This window comes from Globicephala melas, chromosome 4 (assembly GCF_963455315.2).
Source record: "Globicephala melas chromosome 4, mGloMel1.2, whole genome shotgun sequence".
Classification (NCBI taxonomy): Eukaryota; Metazoa; Chordata; class Mammalia; order Artiodactyla; family Delphinidae; genus Globicephala; species Globicephala melas.
The window spans coordinates 107,802,531-107,825,089 of NC_083317.1; the positions used below are offsets into that span (position 1 = coordinate 107,802,531).

Below are 22,559 nucleotides of genomic sequence, written 5' to 3' on the forward strand. Positions count from 1 at the left end.
CAATTCTCAAAAACCTTTGGTGGCAGTTTTCTTGATCGTTTTTCTCCCTCTAATGAGAACACGCCTGCTTGAGACATAGGAGGGCATATGATTATTTCACTGTGAAATCTCAAATTAGCGGGATGTCATTTAGAAGATCATTTTACTTAACTGACACTTGTTATTTCTAACCTTTTAAAAGCAGAGGGAGTATAAAGAGAACTTTGAACTGTTATTGTGTCTTCTGTTGAAACTCCTTCATGTACCAAGGAATATATGCTTTGAAAACCTCTGTTTGAGGCCCTTGGCATACACCTACCAGGGCATAGAAAATGATCGGTGAAACATAAAAAGAAAAAGAAAACTACCCTGACACACACACACACACTTATCTTGGTTACTTAATTACCTTGGTGGTGGTTTACAGGGTAGCTGCTAAGCATAAGGAAACATGCATATCGTTTAAATGATCCCCTTGCCTGTATGAAGACATATTTAGATATTCAGAAGTAATAATGTTTGTGCAGGTAGGCTACCTCCCTGGCCCTTTAACATCTCACAGCACCATAGTGCAATTATCAAAACCGGGAAATGAACACTAGTACAGTACTAGTTAACTAAACTACAGACTTTGTTTTCAATTTCATTGTCCTTTTTTTCTGTTCCAGGATCCTAGGCAGGACCCAACATTGCATTTCATGTTCACGTCTCCTTAGTGTCCTCTCATCTGTGACAGTCCTCAGTCTTTCCTTGTCTGACACTTTTGAAGAGCACTGATCAAGTACTTGATAGAATGTCCCTCAATTAGGGTTTGGATCATTTTAAGTTTATAGATTTGGTGACTTCTTTTTCTATACTGTATTTTGACTTGTTTATGTTTTGGATATATTTTTTATAACTATCAAGAAGGCAATATAAAAATGCAATTATAATATTTATTATGCCACAGTTAACTTTTCTTCATTCTTTTATTAAACAAGTATTTATCTGAGTCTACCATGTGCCAGGCCTTGTACTTAAATTATCAGGATACAACAGTGAGAAAATTATTTCTCCCCTCATGGAGCAGATTTAAGAGGAAAGACAAAATAATAAGAAATAATAAATAATAAGAAAAATAAGTTAAATACATAGTGTTTATTTATGAATGTTAATTTCATCAATAAATAAAATATAAAATGCAGTTGATTGATGAGTGTTAAAGAAAGTCATGTTTATAAGGTGGGCTACAGTAGGTAAAATGCCAGGGGATGGGGCTGAGATTTTAGATGGGGTGGCCAGATAAGGTTCACAATGAAAGTGGCTTTTGAGAAAAGACCCAAAGAAAGTAAAGGAGTTTGCCATGCAGTTACCTTGGGGAAGAACGTTTCAACGGGGAAAATGGGGAAAACAATGTGGAGGGGGCTTACTTGGCATGTTCAAGGTCAATGAGGAAGCCAGTGTGGCCAGAGAAGAGAAGAGGAGGTCTGAGGGGTAATGGGGAACAGATTGTATGGGGTGATATCAATCATAAGAAGGACCTTGGAGAGGAGTTTTGAATAGAGAAGTGACACAGTCTGACACTCTCTGAAAAGGAACCTCTGCTGTGGTGTTGACGGCACACCTCTGAGGCTGAGGCTGAAGTGCCAGCACCAGTGAGGAGGCTGTGGTGGTAAATCCAGGTGAGACATGACAGTGGTTTGGTCTGAGGTGGCGGTAGTGAGGATGGTCAGAAGTGCTTGAGTTTCTGATAGATTTTGAAGGAGAGGCAATAAGATTTGCTGATTAAAAGGATGTAGGGTGTGAGAGAAGGTGAGACTTCAAGTACAACATCAAGGTCAGAAGCAGGGGAGAATAGAGAGCCAATTCAACACACTTCACTCTGGATTTAACAATTTTTAAGTTTGGTAAATAGAGCACACATTGACTCCAGGTTAATGTAGTCAAGGCTGACCAAATGATCGAGAGGTATTTACTCTACTGGTGTTTAGAGTTATTCATCTGTTACGTCACTGAAGAATTTACGGTTGGAGATTCAAACCCCAGATCTCAGTGAACTTAGACTACACACTGCACAAAATTAATGTGTTCACCATCTCATTTTAATAGAATTATTCCCAGAGAGAGGTAGAACTGGGGGTGGGAGCATCCCCCCAAATTTCATGGAAAGCAGGAAACAGAGTGTAGAGCATCCCCCCAATTTCCATGGAAAGCAGGAAACAGAGTGTAGCCCAAATCAGTGCTGACTTGGAGGACGAAGTGCTAAGCTGTTGGCCACTACCTGACACCAGGGCCAGGGCATTCCTTGCACATTCCAAGTGCACTGTGTGCACTTCCCCTCTTAGCTCTGGGCTGAGTCTTCTGAGAATGGAACCCTCCCCCATGACCTTACATCCAAATCCTACTTATTCCTCAGGACCCGGAACTTCAGCCTCAGAGTCCAGTGCTGCTGGACCAGTTCCTTAACACTTCCTCTCCTGTAGGTCTCTGTTCCATTAACTCTATGACCCTAGGGAAGTCTCAACTTCTTGATTTCAAGTTTCCTCACACACAAAATTAGGGACCTTAAGCTTCCTTCATCTCTATGATTTTGTGATTCTGTGGCTGGGCTTTGAAGGATGAAGAACTCATACCATTCTACCACTTTGAACAAAGCATTATTACCACACCAACCATATCACATTGTAACTACATAATTTTTTTTTCACATATGACTTGTTCACCGGACTGCATCTCCTGAGGGGAGGGACCAGGTTTAATCTAAATCTTTAATTCTAGCCACTGAAGTGAAGCCTGGCACACAGTAGGTGTTTAATATTCATTCGCTGAATCAGTAAATAAACACTTTAAAAATTTGGGTGTCCAGGGACTTCCCCCTGGTAGTCCAGTGGTAAAGAATCCGCCTTCCAACGCAAGGGATGTGGGTTCAATCCCTGGTCGGGGAACTGAGATCCCACATGCCACAGGGCAACCAAGCCTGTGCTCCACAACTATTGATCTCGTGCACCTCTACAAGAGAGCCTGCGTGCTGCAAACTACAGAGCCCATGCGCCCTGGAGCCCGCGCGCCACAACTAGAGAGAAGCCTGTGAGCTGTGACAAAAGATCCCACGTGCCTCAACGAAGAGCCTGTGTGCCGCAACTAAGACCCGACGCAGCCAAAAAAGTAAGGAAAATAAACAAAACAAAAAAACTCGGGCGTCCAGCCCTGTAAGAAATGTCTCTACCATGAGAACATGTTGGTAGTTTCCCTGATTCACTACATTGGATCAGAGGTTTTCAAGCCTGGCTGCACATTTGAATATAGTGGGGAGCTTTCAATGACCTGGTCCCTCATCAGACCAGTTAAATCAGAATCTCTGGGAACAGGACCCCCAGCATCAGAATTCTTAAAAGATCTTCAGACAATCCTAATTGCAGCCAGGGTTGAGGACCATAGTTCTATTTTTTTTTTAATTTTATTGAAGTATAGTTGATTTACAATGTTGTGTTACTTTATGCTGTACAGCAAAGTGACTCCGTTATACACATACATATTTTTTCATACTCTTTTCCATTATGGTTTATCTCAGGATATTGAATATAGTTCCCTGTGCTATGTAGTAGGATCTTGTTTATTCATCCTATATATAATAGCTTGCATCTGCTAATCCCAAACTCCTAATCCTTCCCTCCCACAACCCCCTTCCTTGGCAACCACAAGTCTGTTCTCTATGTCTGTGAGTCTGTTTCTGTTTTGTAGATATGTTCATTTCTGTCGTATTTTAGATTCCACATATAAGTGATATCGTATGGTAGTTGTCTTTCTCTTTCTGATTTATTTTGCTTAGTATGATAATCTCTAGGTTCTTCCATGTTGCTGCAAATGGCATTATGTCGTTCTTTTAAATGGTTGAGTAATAGTCCATTGTGTATATATATATATATATATCTATTTATCTATCTATATCACATCTTCTTTATCCATTCATCTGTTGATGGACATTTAGGTTGTTTCCATGTCTTGGCTCTTGTCAACAGTGCTGCTATGAAGATAGGGGTGCATGCATCTTTTTTAATTATAGTGTTGTCTGGGTATATGCCCAGGAGTGGGATTGCTAGATCATATGGCAACTCTATTTTTAGTTTTTTGAGGAAACTCCATACTGCTTTCCATAGTGGGTGCACCCATTTACATTCCCACCAACAGTGTAAGAGGGTTCCCTTTCCTCCACACCCTCTCCAGCATTTATTATTTGTAGACTTTTTAATGATGGCCATTCTGACTGGTGGGAGGTGGTACCTTGTAGTTTTGATTCGCATTTCTCTAATAATTATCGATGATGAGCATCTTTTCATGTGCCTATTGTCCATCTGTATGTCTTCTTTGGAGAAATGTCTACTTAGTTCTTCTGCCCATTTTTCGATTGGGTTGTTTGTTTTGTTGTTGTTGTTATTGCATTGTAGGAGCTGTTTGTATATTTTGGAAATTAAGCCCTTGTTGGTCACTTCATCTGCAAATATTTCTCCCAGTCCGTAGAATGTCTTTCCATTTTGTTTATGGTTTCCTTTGTTGTGCAAAGGCTTATAAGTTTGATTAGGTCCCATTTGTTTATTTTTGCTTTTATTTCTATTGCCCTGGGAGACTGACCTAAAAACACTGGTACGATTTATGTCAGAAAATGTTTTGCCTATGTTCTCTTCCAGGAGTTTTATGGTGTATTGTCTTATATTTAAGTCTTTAAGCCATTTTGAATTTATTTTTGTATATGGTGTGAGGGTGTGTTCTAGCTTCATTGATTTACATGTGGCTGTCCAACTTTCCCAACATCACTTGCTGAAGAGACTCTCTTTTCCCCATTGTATGCTCTTGCCTCTTTTGTCGAAGACTAACTGGAGGACCACAGTTCTAGATTCTTCACATAATGATATTTTAGTACCTCTTCCTTTTCTTTACACTCTGACTTGCCTTTCTAATTCTTTTTTTTTTTTTTTTTTTTTTTTGTGGTACGCAGGCCCCTCACTGTTGCGTCCTCTCCCGTTGCGGAGCACAGGCTCCGGACGCGCAGGCTCAGCGGCCATGGCTCACGGGCCCAGCCGCTCCGCGGCATGTGGGATCCTCCCGGACCGGGGCACGAACCCGTATCCCCTGCGTCAGCAGGCGGACTCTCAACCACTGCGCCACCAGGGAAGCCCTTGCCTTTCTAATTCTTATACTCAGCTGTTACTTCACCATTTCCATTTTCAGAGGTTAAGTTACTTGCCCAGAGTCCAAGTAACTAGTAATTGGTGGAGTTGGAGCCAGGATTTAACCAATGTCACACTCTTAATCACAGTATGGTATGGAAAGATTGCTGTTCTTTCAGTAAGATAGGTGAGTTGCAGTTACCTTAATGTTCATATTGATGCAGGATCAAAACAAAACAAACAGAAAGCAGATACCTAGAAATCTGGCCTAAGAGAAAGTCTCAGAAAATGGTATTGAGATGTACAGACAGGTGACAGAGGTGAAGAAATTGGCTTATTGCCCTTGGTGCCCTCTTGAAGGGTATGGAATGGAGCTGTCCTCCTGCTGGGGATGCAGCAGAGTGAGTGGCTAAGTAGCAAAACAACATTCTGAGCAACCCCATTGTGCCACTGTAGATGAACTGGATGTAGACCTATGTCTGGGCATGTGGGACATAGCTCAAGGCTCTATCTTTTTCAAATGGTACAGACAAAGCATTCTTTCTTATATCTGGTTTGTATTTGTTTTCCACCGAGCCTGGCGCTTATTTTTGGATCCAAGCTGCAGTCTGGTCTCTCGTTTTTTGGCTACTAGTGTATTGCTAATGAGCATCTGGCCTGAGATAACAGGAGTGGTAACAGCCTAGCCTTTACTGTTTTACTTTGGTTACCTTTCCTTGCAAGAGCCAATAATACTATTTAAACTCTGGGCAGGGAGGGGGGCAATGAAGGGCTGCTTTCACACCTGCACTTTATAAAAGAGCTTGAAATAGCAATGCAACTAGGCAAGGAAGTGGTAAAGGCCATGCAGAATAAAAGTGGGCTCTCAGGCAAGGGAAGTGCAAGTAGTATACTCATTCACAGGCAACTCTGCAAGACCTGAAGAATTCCATGTATATAAAGATGAGGAAGTGAAGTGGTAGAGAAATGACTTTCCACAGGTGGTTAGTGGTGGGATCTCCATGGCCGTGGTCTCCTCCAGCCTCATGCTGTTTTCTGGTAATGATGCCTCCCCATCTCCCCCACATATTCTGCTCCAGCCCAAATGGTATGGCCTAGCGTTTGCTCTGAATGCTTGTAACAATATCTTGCTTTCATGAATCTTCCCACTTTCTTCCCTCTGCCAAATGCCTCCTGACTGAACCTTCCTTATGATAAGCTTTACACCTGTTTCTGCCCACAAACTTCCTTGTCTATGGATGAAGAACAGGCCACTCCTCTGGGCCACCTCCCTGCTCCCAGATTCTCCCATTTCCACCTGAGGACAGGTTTTATCTTGTCTTCCCATGAGACCTCATGCACAGAGCCATCCTGGGCTTTAAGCTCTCAAACCCTTAAGAGCCAGGACTAAGAGTGGAGTCATAATGAGATGTACCTGTCATTGAAGGAATTCTTGGGTGTATTCTTGGGTGTATGAAGGAGCAGAGTGTACCGGTGGGCAAGGCAGTGGCAGAGGGGAGCCTGGTCTTAGATTAGGCAAGGCCAACGTAGAGCTGGCTGGCTGGGTCTTCCAGAAAAGCCTGTGGACCTTCTTCTAATACTTGTCTGAAGGCTGGCGGTTTTGAGGGTTAAGCGTCTAGGACTGACATTATATCCTTCGTGATCCTTATAGAGAATGTACAAATATTTGATATTTTCCTTCTTTCTTTGACTTAAAGTTTTATGTACTTTTAATTCCGAGGGATACTGCTAGCTCCATTTTGTCTTAAGATTTGTTTCAGGGCAAATCTACCTGGAGCCACTTTGTTCTGTTTCTCCATTAATCTGATCAGTAAAGTTTAAAGACAAGGCAGCGTAGTAACAGAAGTAGGATGAAGGATTGGGGGAGAAGTTTAGAAGAGGCAGTTTTGTTCTATAAAGCAGAATGCCAGGGTTGACAGTCCCCTGAGGAGCTGCTGCGCACATAGCATAGGAATGAAATTTCACTGCCTTAAATCTTCCCCCAGAAAGCAATGACCCACTGCCCAAATTTAGATGTTAGAATTAATGATACATAGTAATGTAAATCCATGGCTAAAGCTTCTTACATTTCCTCATGTAGGTGTGACTCCTGAATTGGTTGATTTCGCACCTTTAGCCTGTTATGAAAAGTTTAAATAAAATAAAGCCAAAAAATTCTTTGATGAGTTTTTCTTCCTAGGGCGTTTTAATTTTCTGCCCACACTATTGGAATGAATATTACTACTTTTATAATAAGAAGCAAAAGTTTAAAAAAAAAATCCGTATTGCTTTACTGGGAAATCCATTGATAAACAAGGATTCTAACAAATTACAACTCTTCCTATTTCCTGAACATGAAGAAGAGGCAGAGGCACTGTTTACATTTTGTTAATACTTTGTCCTAAGTTTCTTGGTCAAATTTCTCATGTTTTATCGGACTAATATTTACATGTTGAAAATTATTTCTTACAACAAAGTTTCCAGGGCACTTATAACCAGCATGCATCATTAAGGTGCCTTATTCATTTTGTTCTTTGGAAGCACTCCTATAAGAAGTGAACAGAATAGTGGTGCTGGGAAAACTGGACAGCTGGACATGTAAAAGAACAAAATCAGAACATTTTCTCAGGCCACATAAAAAAATAGATTCAAAATGGATTAAAGACCTAAATGTAAGACCAGAAACCATAAAACTCCTAGCAGAAAGCATAGGCAGAACACTTTTTGACATAAGTCTTAGCAATGTTTTCTTGGATCTGTCTCCTCAGGCAAAGGAAACAAAAGGAAAAATAAACAACGGAACCTAATTAAACTTAAAAGCTTTTGCACAGCAAAGGAAACCATCAACAAAACGAAAAAACCTACAGAATGGGAAAAAATATTTGCAAATGATATGACCAATAAGGGGTTAATATCCAAAATATATAAACAGTTCATACAACTCACTATAAAAAACCCCTGAAAAACAAATAACCTGACTACAAAATGGGCAGGAGACCTGAATATTTTCCCAAAGAAGATATACAGATAGCCAATAGGAACATGAAAAGATGCTGAGCATTACTAATCATCAGGGAAATGCAAATCAAAAACCACAATGAGATACCACTTCACACTTCACACCTGTCGGAATGACTATTGCCAAAGGACAATAAATAAAAAACGTTGGCAAGGATGTGGAGAAAAGAGAACCCCAGCACACTGTTGGTGAAAATGTAAATTGGTACATCCACTGTGGAAAACAGCATGTAGGCTCCTCAAAAAACTGGAAATAGAACTACTATATGAACCAGCAATTCCACTCCTGGGTATATATCCAAAGAAAATGAAAACACTAATTCAGAAAAATATATGCACCCCAATGTTCACAGCAGCATTATTTACAAGAGCCAAGATATGGAAGCAACCTAAGTGTCCATCAACAGATGAATGGATAAAGAAGATGTGGTATATGTGTGTGTGTACACACACACATACACACACAAATGGAGTACTACTCAGCCATAAAAAAGAATGAAATTTTGCCATCTGCAGTAACACGGATAGACTTGGAGGGCATTATGTTGAATGAAATAAGTAGGACAGAGAAAGACAAATACTGTATTTTATCACTTATATGTGGAATCTAAAAAATAAAACAAACAAATGAATATAACAGAACAGAAACAGACTCACAGATACAGAGAACCAACTAGTGGTTACCAGTGGGGAGGGGAGAAAAAGGAGGGGCAAGAGAGGGGTAGGGGATTAAGAGGTACAAACCATTATGTATGTAATAAATAAGCTACACAGATATATTGTACAGCACAGGGACTATGGCCAATATTTTATAATGACTTTAAATGGGGTATAATCTATAAAAATATTGAATCCCTATGTTGTACACCCAAAACTAATATAATATTGTAAGTCAACTATACTTCAATTAAAAAAAAGAAATGTACAGAATATTTAACATAAGTGAAATAACACTGTTGGAATAAAATTAGACACTATGGGATACTAGGACTAAATGGCAACTTCTGTTTTTTTAAACAAATTCAGATATTTTCAATATCTTATTCTAAAATGGAATCTATCATTAAGGTTGAAAGTATATATATACATATATATTTTTTTCTTTTTCTGTGAACTCCTAACATGGGACCTGAAACACAGTATGTGCTCAAATACATATTTTTATTTTTGGCTTTATCTCTTGTCTTTCCATAGTAAGTTACTACGAATAAGAACTCTCTGGAAAAACAGTACTGTCAAGAAGTTTGAAAGTCAAGATGACCTCCTTTACACTTACTTTTATCTTTAAAAAGTTCACGGCAAATCTTTATCTTTGTGCAGGGATATATTTCTTTGATAGTTCAGTGAGTTATTCTCCCCCAAACAGTAATAATTTTGAATAACTCTGGTGTAGCTGTACATAAAAAACAGTTTGTGCTCATAGGACTATCAAGATATACTGGGAAATAAATTTTAATTCCATGGCGAGGCAAAGAAACTTACTTAGTGAAAACAAGATAGGGATAATACATTGTGAAAAAGAATGAAAAAATTTTTTAACAGTCCTTTCAAATTCTCCCTCTTGTGCTGTGAGTTTCATCATGTTTATTGTATTAAATATCACTAATGAAAACTCAAAGTTGGAATACAAAGTGCTTCACATACTTTTTGACTAAGAAGTTTTTGAAATGTAGAGAAATTAAAACTGAGGAAATATGTAAGGGATAATTTAGCAAAAACCTAAAGATTTTAAAAAGTTCCCAACCCTATTACACCCAAATTAACCCAATTCCCATGTTTCCCTGTGGATTTATATATTTACATACAAAGATTAGCTTATTTTATCTGTAGCTGTTAATGATTTCAGCTTTTTCTTTTTAATCTATAATGTCGTTTTCCTAATGGAAAATTAGGAAAACGACATTATAGATTAAAATTAGGAGGTATTTTAGCATTTTCCATAGAACTTTGCATGAAATTTTTTATGCACTCTTTCTCTAACTAAGCTACAAAGGCCTTCCTCTTTCAGTGAATGTATGTAGAAATTGATCACGTTGAAGAAAACAGAGCAATACTAAATCATAAAACCATGTTGGTATATCTTTAGTTTTAGGAGATCCTGTTTAATTCAAATTCTACATAGAGTCACTCACCTTTGAAATGATATTTTATATTATACTGAAAGTTTAACTGTGGTATGGAAGAAGCCCAGAACAGCTCCTGGCAGCCTGATCTGGACACTGGTGCCCCAGGCTTTGGCACTGAGGCAATGGCAGTATTATAAACACATAGTCCGATTTTACAGGTTGGAATGAAATTTCCTAACTTGCTATATAGAAAGTTAAATGTAGATAACCAGAGGCATCAAAAATATAAAAAATATACTGCTATGTCAACAATACTTTGGATTGTTCTCAAACACAGAGGACAGCCCTTCTTGAGACATTTTCAAAACTACTAACATCTTGGGATAATCTCTGTATCCCCAGAGACTACATAAAACCTGGTACATAGGAGGGGCTTATTAAGTGTTTGAATGAATGAATTCAAGAACAGCAGAGAAGAAGTGATCCTCAGAGAAGTAGTGCTCAATAAACTCTTTAATTGCCTGCTGATTTTCTTTTCATTAATTCATTGCTTGGAAATGAGTAAATATGAATAAATCCATCTGTGGTCTTTATATGAGTTTGTGATCTGGGTACCCATCAGCCACCACACTGATATACACAGTGAGAGAACATTCTGAAGGGTGGCTGGCAGCTTGGCCTGGATCTAGGGAGTCATTATGGTAGAAATAACACTTGCCTTTGCCATCTTAAAGCAGTGATGGCCTCTATTTCTTCTTCTGCTAGCACCAGGGGCCCTGATTTGGGGAAGCAAGGGAGGGTGTGCCCGGAAGGAACTGCTGGGGCAGCAAAGATAACCTCCTGGTGACTCTCCATCTTTGCTCATTTTGTGGTTAGTCAAGAACCTTAAGGATCACTCACTATGAAGAAATCAGAACCTGCTGTTAACTAGGAAAGAAAAAGAGTACCTAACGGCAGTGAAGAGTGTGCTACCAAAAAGTTGGGTGTGTACAACCCCTTATGATTCCTGAAGGCTGGGTGGAGAGCTCAGCCTACCTTCCCCAAGGACAGGGGATCTCTCTGTCTTGTTCGTCACTGCCTCTCCAACACCTAGCATAGATTTGAGTTTTGCAGATCAACTATCTCACGTGTCCTATGCAACACATTCTAAAATCATCTCTTATTTTTCAAAAAATCATGAAGGGTAGGTATTTTCATTTTCTTTCAGATACACCTGAGGTTCATTATGTCTGTGGCTAAATAGGTTCACCTTTGAGACCTGGTTCATCTCTAAAATAGACACTGATACCTACTCCAGTATTGCTGTGAGAACTAAACGAGACAACGATGAACACTTTTTGGAGAACTTACGTTGTGCCAGGCGCTGTGCTACACACTTTATAGACATGATCTCATTTGGAACTCATGACCACTCTGATTTGAGTTTATTTGCTGGGGAGGGGGAGGGGGTGGTTGAGCCGGGATGTGAGCCCAGGCAGAGTGACTCCACAGTCCACACCCTTAACAATTTCAGTAGTATATGCCAAGTGTCTAGTACAGTACCAAGCATACAACAGGTGCTCACTAAATGTTACTTTCCTTCTTATCTTCCCGAGAGATACTATTTGAAGCAGCAGAAGTTCCACAGGAAGATAAATGACTTTTCCTGAGATGGCAGTGAAAGCCAAAGTCAACATTGGAATGCACCAATTCTAACAGTCTACTCATCTCAACAAAGCTCAGGAAGATTTATTATTTATTACAGATCATTCTGAAGTGACACACGGAGAGTGATGAATAGACTAAAACGTCAAAAATGCTGCTAAATTCTGAGTTTCAATTGGACTAAAGCTAGATGAAAGACAAACACCCACCTGGTACTTGTTTCTTCATTGGGCACCAGAAGTGGCATCCGTCTTGTTCTCTGGTTGTGCCTCCTGCATGCTGCCTGGGAATCCAAATCTCTTAAGTGCTCAAAGCCTCCATGGTGCACCCAGCCATCTGATGAGCAAGTAACTCAGGTGGCGAGCCGGCCAGCTATCCTCAACTCTGGCCCAGTTAGTAGGACCACTTGGGAGCTGATGCCCTGCCCCACCCCAGATATTCTAGTCTGGTTGATCTGAGGAAGTGCCCAGGCACAGGTATTTTTTAAAAGCTCCCATGCAACTGTACTGGTTGAAAACTGGTCTAGGCAGCAGTCAGGATGTCACTGAATGAACTTAATCCCTCTGCAAGCTCTCAGTTTGATGGGAAGCCCCAGAGTGGTAGGGAGAGAGACATTACGTACTGGGCCCAGAGGCTGAAGAACAATTCAACAAAGAAGGTGGAAGTTGCCTTTTTAGAGTCTTTAGCCCTGAACACATAAAGGGTTACAGACTATTCTTTCAAGATGCTCTCTTTGGCACTTTGCCCTTCATTTTATTAGTACTATTAATCTTCTGCAAAAATCCCGGGGGCAGTAAATGACTGCAGCAAAAATAGCTTAGTGGAAATAAAAAAGGGTGGAATAAAAAAGAGCATCAGCAGTCCTGTTTTCTGGGACAAGATTACAAGGACCACCAATCCTAACAGAATAGGGTACAAGTTAGACACATCAGTTTGATGGGGTCAGGGTGGAATTTCTCCCACTGGTGCCATATAGAATGATTACTTCATTATGGAAAGTTGAAAGTTTCGCTGAAGCCTAGTCAGAGATGGGCTATGAGATCATTATACTGTTCCTACATGTTTTATTACCTCTAAGACAACTCTTGATTTTTCACTAACAGGTTTTCATGTCTATGGCACCCGTATTCAAAAGAAATACAAAGTTCACTCCAAAGACAAACGTAAATGCATGTTCAGTTTTCTGTGTCACTGTCCCCTCTCTCATCAGAGGTAGTTGAGAGTCCACTGTCTTTTCCTTATGTCTGTTTCCAGTGGCTCAACTGGAAGGGCAACACAGCAGCCACTAAAGTGTCCGAATAAAGTGCCCAGTCTTTTTAAAGTCACACTGGTACTGAAACTACAGACATTTAGCACACCCTGGAATTTGCGAACTCTCAAGTATAAAACTCAGTTTCAGAAAATGTAGGCAATGACTATCAGAAGAAACCATAGTAAAGGTTGATGGGGTGGAAACAGAAGACCACAACAGTGCCATGAAAAATAGAACTGAACTTGCACACAAGAGAACTTGGGTGGAGGTGTGCCTCATTTGTATTCCAAATATATGCATTAATGACCAGGTCATAAGCCCTCGCATGCTACAAGCTGTCACTCTTGCAGATTTTGTGTAGGTACATCCCCACACATGTTGTCCTCAAACTCTTTACCTTCCTCCAGTCTATCTATTCTGACTTCAATTCCTTCCTTAACCAGGGAGCTTAGGCTAGCTGGATGACGTGGTTCACCATTTAGAAGATTCTCTTGCCCTATTCTCAGCTCCATTACTTCACTGTTCCTTCATTTCACCCGCCTGGCAAAAGTTCACACCTGGATGCGTCTGACTGTCCAGCTGCTCATCACCTATAACCAAGATGCTGAGCTGTGTTGGAGAAAATCACGGACTGCAGAGAAACATGCATCGTAAATTCTTGATCTACAGTAACTACACAGAGAGCCCACCAGTCCTCTGCTTTTTAATCATTCCCCCCACCCCGTTTGGATTTCAAACCTGCCCTACTTTTCTCAACCTCAGTCCTACCTCCTCCTTCTTTAATGTCACCAGATAAACCTGCCTCCTGCTTCACAGAGAACATAAAAGAAATATCATCTCTCATTACTGCATCTTCTCTTTGCTTGAATTCTACTTTTTTTTTTAATTGGAGTGTAGTTGCTTTACAATGTTGTGTTAGTTTCTGCTGTACAGCAAAGTGAATCAGCTATACGTATACATATAACCCCTCTTCCTTGGAGTTTCTTCCGATTTAGGTCATCACAGAGCACCGAGTAGAGTTCCCTGTGCTATACAGTCTGTTCTCATTAGCTATCTATTTTATACATAATAGTGTATATATATAAATCCCAATCTTCCAATCCATCCCACCCCCCACTTTGTTTATTTCATTTACACCCACATTTCACTTACTTTTGGTTCATATTTGTCTGATTTTTATTTGCCTGTTTAAAAATTTTCCATTTATCTCCATCCTCTTCCTTAAAGAAGGTATCTAGGAACTTTTTTTTTTTTAACCCAATCTCTGAAACTTTGTAATTTACTACACTGACACCTATGTTAGTTCTTTACTTCAGATATTTTATGCTTTTAAAAACACTTCCTTTTGTATTTTACCAGTCTTTTGCTAATTTGGTCAAGCCTCATTTACCTCACAGTCCCCCTACATATCCTGCACAGGATGTGTGTATACGCTCACAGTGTGATCAACTGGGCTGACAGTTAGTGGGCAATTAACTGACTGTTACATTTAATCTTCTGTAAAAGTGAGAATATTTGAGTCGTTTGCAGCCTGTCTCCTTGCCTCTATTCCCAGTCCTCTCGAATTTGCTGTCTGCAGTGTGACCACAACGCCCAGAGTGAGCTTCCTAAAATGCATCTGGCCAAGCAACACCTGGAGTGAAATATTTCAGCGACTCCTCATCACAAAACAGATACATTCCAAGCTTCATGGCATGGCTTCCAACGTTATTCATAATCTTCCCAAAGTCATCTCTCATCATTTTCTCTCCCACATAGTTCCTTCTCCAGGCCATGCTGGTTTAGACTCCCAGGCTTCTCTTCCTGAAATTTATTTATCAATTCATTTAGAAAATACTTACTGAGCCCCATAATTTTTCAGAGCCATGCCAGATGGTGGGGTCAAAATGGCAAATAATAATAACGGTGTCTTTTTCCTGGAGCTCCCAGTCCAGTGGGGAAGACAGAAAAATACCACATCCTGGTAAGAGGGGTTGTGATGAGAACTAACAGGAAGCCTCTGTCTAGACGTGGATGTCAGGAAAGTAACCATCAAACCTAGATCTGAGTGAAGGGTAAGTAGAAAATTTCTTTAAAAGGAATGCCTGTGGCTTTTTTTCCTTATCCACCTGACAGATTCCTATCCATCCTTCAAAACCCCACCGCCCCTATCAGCACCTTCCTCATTCCCCAGAAGAGGTGGTTGCTTCATCACCTGTGCCATTTCTGTGTCCTATACCTCTATCTCTCTGTCTCTCTACCTCTCTTATTGTTAAACTGCTTTTTTCCTTGTTTTCTCTTTGACCTGGCTCTATCCTACCCTATTCATCCTTTCATACTCAGCTCAGATATTTCTTGCCCCAGGAATCCTTCCATGATCTCCTCTTAGGCAGCCCTCATATGTGTTCACATGCACCTCATATTTCTCTCAGAGCGCTGGTCACACTGTGATTCATTCATTCATTCATTCATTCTATAAATGAGCATATATAAGCAGCTTCTCTGATCTAGGCATGTGTTCTGAACTGATAATCAAGCAGGTAATAAGTCAGACTAATAAGCTATCACCAGCAAACATAAACGCAAGGTGTCCTCTGGGGGCACACAGCCCAAGGATCTCATTTTGCCTGGGAATCAGGTCACTGCCCCCTCCCCGCCTCCCCGCTTGTGGGCTGTGTGAGGGTGGCCATTGGTGCTCTGGTGTGTTTTTTCTCCTGTTTCCCCAGCATGCCGTCTGGCACATCTTGTGAAATCTTTGGACACACAAATGAAGGAGAGGAGTGCTGATCCCGTGTTTTCCAGGGATGATGGAATCAGCCTCAGTTTCTACCCTCTAAGAGCTCAAACTGAGACACGGGTGGCATCAGAGGCAGCCCATCCACCAGCAGGACCAGGACAGCCAACCAGCCCTCCCAGGAAGGTGCTGGAAGGAAGGGTGACTGGAATGGTGTGACAGGTAACAAAGCCAGACAGAGGGTCACTCCTAGAAATGAGTCTCAGGGCCAGTCTTGCCTTCTATCTTCAGCCAGAAGCAGTTAAGTATCACCACTGAAAGCAGGTTGGCTGAGTTGGGCTACAGTTTCTGCTCAGAAAGGGCCAAAGGAAAGGGTGGCATAGAGCAGAGTGTGGAGAAACGGGAAGGAAGGTAGAGTAAGAGACTAAGAAGAAACATGACAAGTTCCCCCAGAAAACTTGTTTCTAGTAATTGCAAGCAGAGCGAAGCCAGGACCTTCATCTCCTGTTTCCTTCTCTTCAGCCTGAAGAAATCCCCGTGGTTAGATTGTCAGCGCTAATTTAGCTACAGCTCATTACCTCATCACCCATTTTCTGTAATTGCATGTTGGGTAACCTCCTCCTCCTCTCATTTTAGTTAGTAGTCAGATATAAAGTGAGCATTGATGGTATTTTCTGCTTTGCTCTCCTGGAGGTCCTCCTTTGCATATTCCAGGTGTTAGGATGAAGCTTTTATTTGCAAATGAGCCTCAGGTCTCACTGATCCTTCAACATGATGGGGAAGTATTAAAAAGGAAAAGCTACATGTTTATCCTGCTGAGGAAAATTCTGTCCATTAGGCAAACTGAGGAAGCAGAAGGTAAACATGAGCTGACTCAGCAAACTGTGAGCATACCTCATGCTACAGAAAGGGCTGGGAGAATTTTGATTTTCAACCTTGGCTACCAAAGACACAGAAAAGGCTCAGATAAGCTAAAATAAGTGGGAGAAGGGCTTTCAGGATCCAGGGATATCTTTTCTTCTTAACTCAGAGCAGAGAAACTCAGAGCACTTTAAGCAAGAGTGCTTTAAATTTCCTCTAGGAATCTGCATTCTGTGGTTGGGGTGGATTTAAACTCTTCCCCAGCTTCAGGGGTGGTTCTTTTTTTTTTTTTTTATTTTTATTTTTTTAAACATCTTTATTGGAGCATAATTGCTTTACAATGGTATGTTAGTTTCAGCTTCACAACAAAATGAATCAGTTATATATATACATATGTTCCCATATCTCTTCCCGCTTGCGTCACCCTCCCTCCCACCCTCCCTATCCCACCCCTCCAGGCGGTCACACAGCACCGAGCTGATCTCCCTGTGCTATGCGGCTGCTTCCCACTAGCTATCTACCTTACGTTTGGTAGTGTATACATGTCCATGCCTCTTTATTGCTTTGTCACCGTTTACCCTTCCCCCTCCCCATAGCCTCAAGTCCATTCTCTAGTAAGTCTGTGTCTTTATTCCTGTTTCACCCCTAGGTTTTTCATGACATTTTTTTTTTCTTAAATTCCATATATATGTGTTAGCATACGGGTCTCTTGTAGACAGCAAATATATGGGTCTTGTTTTTGTATCCATTCAGCCAATCTGTGTCTTTTGGTGGGAGCATTTAGTCCATTTACATTTAAGGTAATTATCGATATGTGTGTTCCCATTCCCATTTTCTTAATTGTTTTGGGTTTGTTATTGTAGGTCTTTTCCTTCTTTTGTGTTTCTTGCCTAGAGAAGTTCCTTTAGCAGTTGTTGTAGAGCTGGTTTGGTGGTGCTGAACTCTCTCAGCTTTTGCTTGTCTGTAAAGGTTTTAATTTCTCCATCAAATCTGAATGAGATCCTTGCTGGGTAGAGTAATCTTGGTTGCAGGTTTTTCTCCTTCAACACTTTCAATATGTCCTGCCACTCCCTTCTGGCTTGCAGAGTTTCTGCTGAAAGATCAGCTGTTAACCTTATGGGGATTCCCTTGTGTGTTATTTGTTGTTTTTCCCTTGCTGCTTTTAATATGTTTTCTTTGTATTTAATTTTTGACAGTTTGATTAATATGTGTCTTGGCGTATTTCTCCTTGGATTTATCCTGTATGGGACTCTCTGTGCTTCCTGGACTTGATTAACTATTTCCTTTCCCATATTAGGGAAGTTTTCAACTATAATCTCTTCAAATATTTTCTCAGTCCCTTTCTTTTTCTCTTCTTCTTCTGGAACCCCTATAATTCGAATGTTGGTACGTTTAATGTTGTCCCAGAGGTCTCTGAGACTGTCCTCAGTTCTTTTCATTCTTTTTTCTTTATTCTGCTCTGCAGTAGTTATTTCCACTATTTTATCTTCCAGGTCACTTATCCGTTCTTCTGCCTCAGTTATTCTGCTATTGATCCCATCTAGAGTACTTTTAATTTCATTTATTGTGTTGTTCATCGTTGCTTGTTTCATCTTTAGTTCTTCTAGGTCCTTGTTAACTGATTCTTGCATTTTGTCCATTCTATTGTCCATTCTATCTCCAAGATTTCGGATCAACCTTACTATCATTATTTTGAATTCTTTTTCAGGTAGACTGCCTACTTCCTCTTCATTTGTTAGGTCTGATGGGTTTTTATCTTGCTCCTTCATCTGCGGTGTGTTTTTCTGTCTTTTCATTTTGCTTATCTTACTGTGTTTGGGGTCTCCTTTTTTGCAGGCTGAAGGTTCGTAGTTCCTGTTGTTTTTTGTGTCTGTCCCCAGTGGCTAAGGTTGGTTCAGTGGGTTGTGTAGGCTTCCTGGTGGAGGGTACTAGTGCCTGTGTTCTGGTGGATGAGGCTAGATCTTGTCTTTCTGGTGGGCAGGTCCACGTCTGGTGGTGTGTTTTGGGGTGTCTGTAGACTTATTATGATTTTGGGCCGCCTCTCTGCTAATGGGTGGGGTTGTGTTCCTGTCTTGCTAGTTGTTTGGCATAGGATGTCCAGCACTGTAGCTTGCTGGTCGTTGAGTGAAGCTGGGTGCTGGCGTTGAGATGGAGATCTCTCGGAAATTTTTGCTGTTTGATATTATGTGCAGCTGGGAGGTCTCTTGTGGATCAGTGTCCTGAAGTTGGCTCTCCCACCTCAGAGGCACAGCACTGACTCCTGGCTGCAGCACCAAGAGCCTTTCATCCACAGGGCTCCTTAATTTGGGATGATTGGTTGTCTATTCAGGTATTCCACAGATGCAGGGTACATCAAGTTGATTGTGGAGCTTTAATCCGCTGCTTCTGAAGCTGCTGGGAGAGATTTCCCTTTCTCTTCTTTGTTCTCACAGCTCCCAGGGGCTCAGCTTTGGATTTGGCCCCGCCTGTGCGTGTAGGTCGGCGGAGGGCGTCTGTTCTTTGCTCAGACAGGACGGGGTTAAAGGAGCCGCTGATTCGGAGGCTCTGGGTCACTCAGGCCCGGGGGTAGGGAGGGGCACGGAGTGTGGGGCGGGCCTGCGGCGGCAGAGGCCGGCGAGAAGTTGCAGCCTGAGGCGCGCCTGTGCGTTCTCCCGGGGGAGTTGTCCCTGGATCCCGGGACCCTGGCAGTGGCGGGCTGCACAGGCTCCCCGGAAGGGCGTGTGGCTAGTGACCTGTGTTCGCACACAGGCCTCCCGGTGGCGGCAGCAGCGGCCCTAGCGTCTCATGTCTGTCTCTGGGCTCCGCACTTTTAGCCGCGGCTCGCGCCCGTCCCTGGAGCTCTCTCAAGCAGCGTTCTTAATCCCCTCTCCTCGTGCACCAGGAAACAAAGAGGGACGTAAAAGTCTCTTGCCTCTTCGGCAGTTCCAGACTTCTCCCCGGACTCTCTCCCGGCCAGCCGCGGTGCACTAACGCCCTGCAGGCTGTGTTCACGCGCCAACCTCAGTCCTCTCCCGGCGCTCCGACAAAAGCCGGAGCCTCAGCTCCCAGTCCCGCCCGCCCCGGCGGGCGAGCAGACAAGCCTCTCGGCTGGTGAGTGCCGGTCGGCCCGATCCTCTGCGCTGGAATCTGTCCGCTTTGTCCTCCGCACCCCTGTTGCTGTGCTCTCCTCCGCGGCTCCCAAGCTCCCCCACTCCGCCTCCCGAAGCCTCCACCCGCGAAGGGGCTTCCTAGTGTGTGGACACTTTTCCTCCTTCACAGCTCTCTCCCGCTGGTGCAGGACCCGTCCCTATCCTTTTGTCTCTGTTTAGTTTTTTCTTTTGCCCTACCCAGGTACGTGGGGGGTTTCTTGCCTTTTGGGAGGTCTGAGGTCTTCTGCCAGCGTTCAGTAGATGCTCTGTAGGAGTTGTTCCATGCGTAGATGTATTTCTGGTGTATCTGTGGGGAGGAACGTGATCTCCGCGTCTTACTCTTCCGCCATCTTCCCGTTCAGTTTCCAGGGGTGGTTCTTGATTGCCGGCAGTTCTTCAGTGACTGATTCACAGATGGATATATAAGGCAGTCAGAGCTGATGGGATATATGGCTTGGAGCATGTGCAGCCATCTTGTCACTCTGAGGGCAGCCTGAGAATGGACAAGCCTCCAGCTTGCAGAGCTCATAGTCTGATCCCTGGATCAAGCCATTTGGGTCCACTGTCCCTATGAGCCTAAAAATTTCTGTTTCTGCTTAAGCTGATGTTTTCGCTTTGCTTTGAACTGGGTTTTCTGTTCACTGACTCTAGAAGGCTCCTGGTTGGTTTAGTAGTGCTAAAAATAACTGGGATTTTATTCCTAACTTCATCCAGCTGAGGCCTCAAAGGCCTACATACAAATCTCCACACATTTCCCCTCAGTGTGCTAACCCACAGCAGCCTACCCCTCAGGCATCTATACTGCCCTCCAGGAATGGCTCCCCATGGCCCTGCCTCACTTAAGCCAAGCACACCAGAGGCATGGCCCCAACCATACGAGAGGACAGCACCCCATCGGGTTCCCTCATGTTTTAGCCTCACTATTGGAGTAGCTCAATTGCATGGTTGATTGAAATTGAAACTTTCATTTTGGTTTTTATATTGCAAAGGGTACAGGAGGGAGTTCCCTGGCAGTCCAGTAGTTAAGACTCTGCCCTTCCAATGCAGGGGGCATGGGTTCGAGCCCTGGATTTAAAAAAAATAAGGGGGTACAGGAAAATAATCTTATAAATGTACTCTTCGTAAATGTAGAGTGTGTACAGGGCACAGTCTGGGTAAACAATATGAATACACTTGCATATACACAGGTATGCTTTTTCTTTGAGTACAGGAGCTATGGCAGGACCTCATGAGGTCTTGAGGTCTTCAGGGATGCACAGGAGGGAAAGTCATTCAGGGCATCCACACAGAAACGAAAGGTTTGCACTCAGCTGCCTTCTCACTTTGAAATCTCTTACGGGGACAGCTCACCTGGTCATGCACCAGGGTCGCAGATTCTGGCCCCCATTCTGCCGGTGGAGCTTGGACGGATCTTTGTCTACCCTACTCTGGACAGTGATGCCAGGAGTTGTTTAGGCTCTGACATTTTCTAGTTCTAAAGTAGAGTAAAGGCACTTTCACCCAGCTGCCACCCTGGAGTCTTAGTGAACTTGACTGTTGCCCATATCACGGCTGATAGAGCTGGAGGGGGCCTTACACGCCTGGTCCAGCTGTTCACTTCTCAAGGAGGAGAGGTGGAGAGGGCAGTGGCTGTGGGCCCATGGAGACTGGAGGCGGGGGATGGCGGGGAACAGGCGGCTGGTGGAGGGGCAGGAGATGCGGGCTTTGTTGTCTCTACCACTGGCCTTGAACGAGACATGTCCCCTCTTCCTGCCTCTGTTTTTCTCATCTGTAAAGGCGGGGATGACTGCAAAGACTAATTCCTCTCACAGCTGTGAGACCATGTTTACAAACTGTCATCACTTCCATCACATTGCCCATATCTGGGTCTGGGGAAAACCTTTTCTCCCCCACTATCTGATGGTTTTGCAACTACTTGTTTTACTTTTGGATCACAGATTAACAAATGAGGGCTACTCATCCTTTTATAACTGCACTGAGGGAGATTAGGGTGTGTGTGTGTGTGTATGTGTGTGTGTGTGTGTGTGTATGTACACTTGAGGTTGTGTAGACTCTTCTGCTTCCTCTTCTCCAGTTCTTCCCTGAATCCAACTCTGACAATGTGCGGGGCATCAGGCTGTCCGTTTGTCACCCAGCTGTGTCTCAGCTCCTGACACCCTCTATGAGGGAAACAATGGCACATGGCCGGCAGCCACTGATAATTCAGAGGGCAACCAAGTTGTCAGCAATTCTGAAGATGGATTTTATCCATCAAAGTAGAAAATGAGGAAGAAATATTCTAAAACAATTTTATAAAAATATAAATGCCTCTTCATTTTTAATGTGTATGCACCATGGCATTTATTCAAGGTAGATGTTCCAGGAAAAGTGACAAGCCTATAATTCTCTTGTTATATGTTTAATATTCATGCACGATTTAAATTCTGTGGGTATCCTGGTCTTAAGATAGTTCACTCTGTGTTAAGCAAAAAAATTGGTAAATGTTCTGAGAGAAGAAATTGCCCTTTCAAAATTGTTTCTCGTGTCTCAGAGGCATTTTATAAATACTTAATGTTGTCGTTGTTATGTTATTATAATAATAGGAGAGATGGCTAGTTTACATTGGGTTTAGCAACAAGAATGAGAGTCACGAAGGGTGTCAAAAATATCATTCATGTTAAACATTTAACGTCATGTTTTCCCAGTGTCAAAATATTTAGTGCAGTGAGAGCATCTCTAAGGCAGAGGGGGATGAGCCAGGAGTACATTCTGCGCATATGCAACACATTAAGAAGA

The 22,559-nt window shown here is 42.4% G+C and overlaps 1 protein-coding gene across 2 annotated transcripts in view; it reads right to left on the reverse strand.

Annotated features, from left to right (window-relative positions):
• The window catches only part of KCNAB1 (potassium voltage-gated channel subfamily A regulatory beta subunit 1), a 267,048-nt gene that overhangs the window by 84,490 nt on the left and 159,999 nt on the right, over window positions 1-22,559 (reverse strand). The gene's annotated exons all lie outside the window — the stretch shown is intronic.